Here is a 7,874-nt window from a genome sequence, read left to right on the forward strand (position 1 = left end):
AAAGAAAGAAAGAAAGAAAGAAAGAAAGAAAGAAAGAAAGAAAGAAAAAGAAAAAGAAAGAAAGAAATTAGTGAACTGATAATCAGGTAAAAAAATCCAGAAGCTGGAGAAGCAAAATGATGGAAAATATATGAGCAAGGCTAAGCACATGTGGGAAATAATAAGAATATCTGAAATATTTTTAATTCGATTTTCAGAAAAAAGAGGAGAAGGAAAATAAGGAAGAAGAAATAAAGATATAAGGCTGAAAATATTCTAAAAGTGATGTAATACTTCATTCTATACATTCAAGAGACATAGTAAACCTCAATCATGGTGAACATTAGAAAATTTATATCAAACTGCAGAAAAACAAAGCTAAATAGAATATTATAAAATAATCCAGAAAAACAGTATTTTCAAAATGCAATGTAAAATATAGTTTTTTAAATTAACTTATATATCTATGTATAACTAGGAAAATGCAAATAATCTGTAAACTTAAAGTAGATGGCTGTTATAATCAATCAGTTTATTTTGTAAAGTTAAGTTAAATATTTTTTATTAAAATAGCTTTTTTCCAAAAATATTTTCAAAAATTATTTTGAGGGGTGCCTGGGTGGCTCAGTCAGTTAAGCCTCTGCCAGAGTCCTGGGATCCAGCCCCACATTGGGTTCCCTGCTCAGCGGGCTGTCTACTTGTCCCTCTTCCTCTGCGCCTCACCCCTGCTTGTCCTCTCTCTCTCACTTTGCTCTCTCTCTCTCAAATAAATAAACAAAATCTTTAAAAACTTATTTTGAAATAAAATATATTGTTATGAAATGCCAAAAAGATCGTCATTACAACAAAACATTACAAACAACATTACAATTGTTTCCCTAGAGTTTTGTATTAGTTTTATGTTGCTGCATAAAAAATATACTACAAATTTAGTGGTTTAAAACAACACAAATTTAGTATCTTACATTTTTAAAGACTTTATTTGAGAGAAAGTGAGTGAGGGACAGAGAGAGCACAGGGGAGAGGGGGGAGGGGCAGAGGGAGAAGCAGGCTCCCCGCTGAGCAGGGGACCCAACCCAGGGCTCGATCCCAGGACCCCAGCATCATGACCTGGGCCAAAGGCAGACGCTTAACAGACTAAGTTACCCAGGCGCCCCAAATTTAGCATTTTACAGATCAGGAGGTCAAAAGTCCAGTATAACTTTCACAGAATTAAAACCAAGATGTTTGGAGGGCTGTGTTCACTACCGGAGGCTCCATGTGAGACTTTGTTTCCATTCGTTATTCAGGTTTTAAAGGTCACACGGGTTCCCTAGCTCATGGCCCTACTCCTTTAGCTTTGAAGTTATTAACAGAGGGTCAAATGCTTCCCACAGCTCATCACTAACCTCCCCTTCATCTCCCCCTTCCAATTCTAAACATGCTTGTTATTTCACTGTGCTCATCTGGCTAATTCAGTGTTACCTATCTACTTTAAAGTTTGCCGATTTGTAACTTTGATTCCATCTGCAATCTTAATTCCATTTTTTGCTGTAACCAAACATATCTACAGGTCCTAACAACACGGCGGTGTACATCTTTGAGGAGGTCATTATTTTGCTCACCACGAGTATTTTTTTGTACCTTTTTTCTCACTTTTTTTTTCATAGACAATTTTACTAATGCTACTTTCAATCTCAAGATTGTTATAAATGTCTACTTCAGTATCTTCTTTCATTAAATAATAATTCATCTTATTTGGCTTCTCTAAAATATGTAGATATGAATGTCAGCAATTCTCATGGAAATCCCAGGCCCATAAACTTAAAATTGGTAAAAAATCAGACATTAAGCAGCAGATTAAATTTTTGGGAAGTTTTAGTTCACATGTTGTCTATTGACCTCCTTTCTTTCTCCTGGCTTGTCATACCTACCTTCTATACCATTGATCAACCTGGTTGTCCTTTTCTAGGTTTATTTCCATGCTTTTCACATTCATTTTAAAAAGTTCTGAGAGAAGAGAAACTTTTTATAGCAATAGAAATATGTAACTGGATGAATATATGACTCCAGCTCTTTGGAAAGCTCAATTTTATAAAGAAGTAGTCATGAAGGATGATGCTTCTCAGTTAAGACATAATCTTTTTCAGATCTTAGCCTGGTTTTTACCAGCTCTGTCGCCTCTGAAAAACTATTAAACCCTTATAATAATAATCTTCTTTGTGATTCAAGGTTAATAATCATTCTTTATTTAGCTATTTGTAAGGATTAAATGATATAATGTCTATAAAATGCTTAGCATATTGCCTGCCCCTTGAATAAGGGCTGGAAATGTGTTTTAATTTGAATATGTGTTTGTATAGGACAATAGAAGAACAGTATGATGGGACAGTGATTCTCAGCAACTGTTAAACTCTGGAACACAGTGTGTGTAAGCTTCTGAGTGGAAAAACTTTATTTTATGTAGTAGGATTACATGAAATTTTACATTTTAGTGATATTATAGTTCTTTATAACACTCACCTTAGAAACACAACAGTGTACTATGGGTCTTGGTTTAGAAATTTTGTGTAGGGAATATTTAAAGCTGGCTGAAACATAAATTCATTAACATGGAATAATATAGACATAAAAAGAATGCTGAGAGATAAAATAGAAAATACAAGCTGGGATATAACTGAGAATTTAGTGCATTGTATAGCACTCACTAAGAAGCACTGTGTAGAGAAAAATTAGAATTTCACTTATTATTTCTAGTAATTTAGTAGTAGAAAAAGGAAATTATGCAAATATATATATGAAAATTGTTGAAAGCCTATGTGGTTTAGCTTAAAATCCAAATAGGAACAATTATTAGCAGTTGTCCATTTAGGTGGAGAAATATTTGTAATACACAAAAACCTTTATAAACTCCAAATTTCTATAATTAGCATGTATTGCTTCTACAAGAAGATAACATATGTTTAGATATCATTGAAAAAGTCATTAGGTAATTTGTATAAGACCAAGCTTTTTAAGATTACTTAAATAATTAATAATGGGAGAGCAAAATAAATTGAACCCTTGAAATCATGGAAGTTTAGCATTTGTCTACCCAATATCTGTTCATAGTATGCCTAATATATTCTGTGTATAGTTTAATATGAAAAAAGAATATAATTGAATACTGAGTTGAACTTTACAAGATAGAAATTTTAATCATAACAAAATATCAACACTGTATAATTAGGGGTGGGAAATAATATAATAAAGAAAACTTTTGCATGTTTATCCAACCAAACATAGAAATAGAAGAATAATAGTATTAGTCAATGAATAAATATACTAAAATGCTGTGACATAGAATATCATTTCCATTTATATATCCTCCATTGACTTTTTACAGAAGACTAAATGGAATAAAAACAAAGCATTTATGATTTCAAATTGTTCCAATTGTTATAAATAGAAAACTTGTATTCTATCCTAGATTTCCCAACCAGTATTTTTTTCCAATGACAAACACTTTGTAATAATATGTTTTTAAAAGATAGAATGCAAATCTTAACAGATGTTGAGTTTTTATCATTCAATGAATTTATTGGGATGATCACTTGGCATAAAACAACGTATAGAAGATATAATCATGTCACATTTGGACTACATAAGTTTAAATGTGGCTTATCACATAGATACATTATAAATATAATTTTTATTAAATATTAAGGTGTTTTATATTTCAGAAATCTAAAATTTTGTCAAATTGTTTCCTATTTTTCTATTGTGATTGTTTTTCTTCTATGGAGATGGAATTGATGTTTCAAGTTTCAAAGGACATTGCTATTATACAATGTCTTACATCACATTTTCATAAAATATTAATGTCTACATTTAAAATTTTCAACACTATGATTCTCATTGATAGTTTATTTTCATCTCTGGTGATAAGAAGTTCTCCATCAAATATCATGAGAAGATAAATGTTAACAGTGGTGGGAATCTTTTATGTGCCTCTTGTTGAAATGAGAAGTATGACATACAGTTTTTTCTTCTAATTCTGTCTCTGAATAGTTCCACAATTTTATTATAAGCAATAAAATAAACCTTCAGGGAAATCTGTGCGCTGTACTGAATAGTAGAATACATCAACACTTAACTTCAGAAGAGCTACTTTAAGAAATATTTTTATTCTTTATGTTTTTTTAATAATATTACATATTTAAATAAGTAGCAGCATTTAAAATAATTTTATAAAAAATCTAAAATATATTTTTTCAAAATAGCATCTAAGAGGAGTTCAAATATTGAAATATTGATTAAATAAACTAGGCTTTCTTATTGATATAATAAGCAACTGAATTTTGTTGACTATGTTGATGGACAATCAAATTTCCATAAAATGTGTTTGGATCTTGAAAACCTGGATACAATTTTTAAAAATGAAACAGTATACTTTGAAAGTTTTTCTAATTTCATGCATTATGTTTATTGTTTTTAATCAGACATTTTTGAATTGTGAGTCATTAAAACATTTGAAATATAATGCATGTTTGTTTGAATAAAAGTATAAACTGACTATGTTGGGTATAGGACCTAAAGTAGCACATTTTCTGTGCTTCCTTTTTCTGATGGATTTTCTTTCAACAAAACTCAAGGTTAAACAATCAGTTCATGGAATATTTAGCTACATTATTGCTTACATTTCCTCACCACCCCAACTTCAAATGTGCTTGTGATAAATATTGTAGTTTATATGACTTTTTCAATTTCTGTGTAGGTTGAAAAGTGGAGTTAGACTAAAGAAAATGGCTGAATAAAAATTTTTACCTAATGTGGATAAAAAATAAAATGGAAGAATAAAAAAACAAGTTATATTTTTAAAACATAGGGAATGGGGTAAAAAGGAAAGAGCAGGACATTTAAGCATTCATTTAACCAGATGTATTCATTGGGTTGATCACTTGGCAGAACAATGTATAGAGATACTTTTGAGATCTGACTAGAAATACATCTTTCTATTAATTCAGATTCTAACTCTAATCAATTTTATTGCATATTACCTGCCTTAATTTATACTTATGATACATTTGGAGTCAGAACATCCATTTAACTTGTGGAAATTTAATTATATTAGATAATGTATTTGCTTTTCATTATTCCGCTAGTTGTTCTATCCATGCAGACTCAGTGGAGCTTGCAAAGGAGACAGGAGGAAAATCTCTTGATAAAAATACTATGTTCTAAAAAAAAAAAAATACACTTTATAAAGTGGGGAGGGGCGCATCTGGCTGGTTCAGTCGGTTGAGCATGTGACTCTTAATCTCAGGGTTGTGGGTTCAGGCTCATTGTGGGTTCATGTTGTGGGTTCATGTTGGGTGTAGAGATTACTTAAAAATAAAAATAAAAACAATCTTTAAAATAAACAAAAAACCCCACCATGTTCTTCTATTCTGTTTCCGTCCCTATTTCCTTCCTTCATTACAAATCTCAGTGATACAGTAATAATTTGATAACATTTAAAATGTCATTTATCACCTACCTATATGAAAAGATAATTTTTAAGATGAAAACATGAAATTCATTTTTGCAAAATCATTGCAAAAGATTTTGAGGTAGGGAACACTAATTTTGAATCCTAATTAAGCAAATGTTATCCACCCCCTAAAAATACTCCCATTCTTCTCATTAGTAAACCTGTATTACAAAAGTTTTACTCAATTATTATTGTTATTATGTACTGAATTGTGTTCCCCCAAAATTAATATGTTGAAACTCTAATGCCCAATGTACTTGGAAATAGGGCCCTTAAAGAGGAATTAACAGTTAAATATGATTGTAAGTGTGGGTTCTAATCCAGTAAGACTGGTATCCCTAGAAGGGGAGGAGACGACACCGGGATGTGTGGGTACAGAGGAAAGACTATGTGACACATGACACTTGACATGACACAAGAATGTAGTCATCTGCAAGTCAAGGACAGAGGTCTCAAAACAAACCAAACCTGCCAGCACCTTGATCTTTTACTTCCAGCCTCCAAAACTGTAAGAAATAAATATCTGTCTTTTAAACCAGTCTGTGGTATTTGGTAGGGAAGCCTGCAATGACTAATACAATTATGTTTTTGAGTTTCAACAGTAAGATGTTCATGAAAATTTGTTTTTTTGATTTATATATAAATATCTTCATACCAGTCTTAATTTTGCCTTTTCATTCTGAAAGTCTGAGCCTTTTACTATGTAAGGCCATTAACAAAATTGACAAATTCCTTCCTTAAAATAACACTTTGCTCCTCTACACTTTTTATAAGGTTGTATCTTTCCTTTAAAATGACATTTACTACAATGTATTTTGTTTGCTGTTTCCATATTCATTTTATCACCCCTGTAAAACAGAAAACTCCTTCTCCAACTATAGGCCTAAATCTATTTGCAACAGGTGCTTAATAACTGATTGTGAATTGAGGCCTGCTGGAGCTAAGGGCAGTACCGACCTGACAGCGAGCAGGAATCTTTATTCTGTCAACGACCTAAGTGAGTGTGGGAGCAGATTCTTCCCAGAGTATCCAAGGAAGAGTTCAGGATGTTTGACACCTTGATTTTGGCTTCCCGAAGTCTGGAGCAGAGAAATCAGTCAAGCTAACGAGGACTTTACACCTATAGAATTGTATGTTAAATCTGCTTAAACTTAATTGTTTTAACTGATTAAATTTAGGTAAATTGTTGCTAAATTTGTGGTATTTGTTATGGCATAAATAGTAAGCTAATACAATTGGGTGCAGGCATTGTCAGCCTGATCCATCTATAATAAAGTTCTGAATCAGTGTCTCACCTAAAGATTTCAGCAGCCATTGATGATTGCTGCTTACATCCACTATTGCCTTTGGGGAATACAAATTGGTGATTTTTATAATTCTATCATTCCTTCTGCACCTATTAGCTGTTATTGTTCTCTAAAGAAGAACTTTTATTTACCAATAATTTAGTTATACTGAAATATATTTTGTACATGAAAAGCAGGTTATCTGCCTGATTTTCCACCTTTATTAGTTTTCAGAATACTGAGGTCGTGATTTTGCTACTGTATCATTTTTGTATCATTATAAAGTCAGGAATTGTTCTATGTTAGTGTGTTTCAACCAGGATGCTGTCAATTTCTTCATGGTGCTTAAATGGTCTCACGTAGGTCCAGTGGAAACCCCTTCAAGTTGGATCCTGTCTTTTTATCAAGACTTTATTATTCTATGGTGGATTACTTTCTGGCACTACAGATAATCCAAGGTTTATCTTGTACATATTATACCTCAGATATTGCATTGTCCATTTCCCCAAAAGTCTCTCATTTCTTTGATTTTTTTAGAGACCACACACACTCTGGGCCCCTGCAAGTGCTTTTAATTGCTTCAAGGCCACCTCAGTAAACAGAACTAGTTCGTGTTATTTTTTAGAAATGAAAGATAATTTATGATTTATACTATATTTGCATTTCAGAGGTTAAAATATATGGTTTATACTTAACTATATTGATTTTTATACTTGAATTGTTTTTTTTAAGTGTTGTTATCTAAAGACATTACTGTAATTTGTTATTGGTTTTATTTATCTGACAATATAAACATTATTCCTTATAATAAGATTGTTAAATTTGGTTTAACTTTCATTTACAGGCTTTTAAAAGAGTTATTAGAATAGCCTTCGAGGGGAATACAGTCAAAATACTAGATTTTAAAGTATTAAAATGTTCTTCCCTAAGTGGTTATGTTACCAATTTTATATAAAGTTAAAATCATTTGTTTTTTTTTATTTTTTTTTTTATGTTATAATCACCATATATTACATCATTAGTTTTGGATGTAGTGTTCCATGTTTCATTGTTTGTGCATAACACCCACTGCTCCATGCAGAACATGCCCTCTTTAATACCCATCACCAGGCTAACCC

The sequence above is a fragment of the Callorhinus ursinus genome, unplaced genomic scaffold, assembly GCF_003265705.2.
Source record: "Callorhinus ursinus isolate GAN/ISIS: 27379988/994484 unplaced genomic scaffold, GSC_fseal_2.0 scaffold1, whole genome shotgun sequence".
Taxonomy (NCBI): domain Eukaryota; kingdom Metazoa; phylum Chordata; class Mammalia; order Carnivora; family Otariidae; genus Callorhinus; species Callorhinus ursinus.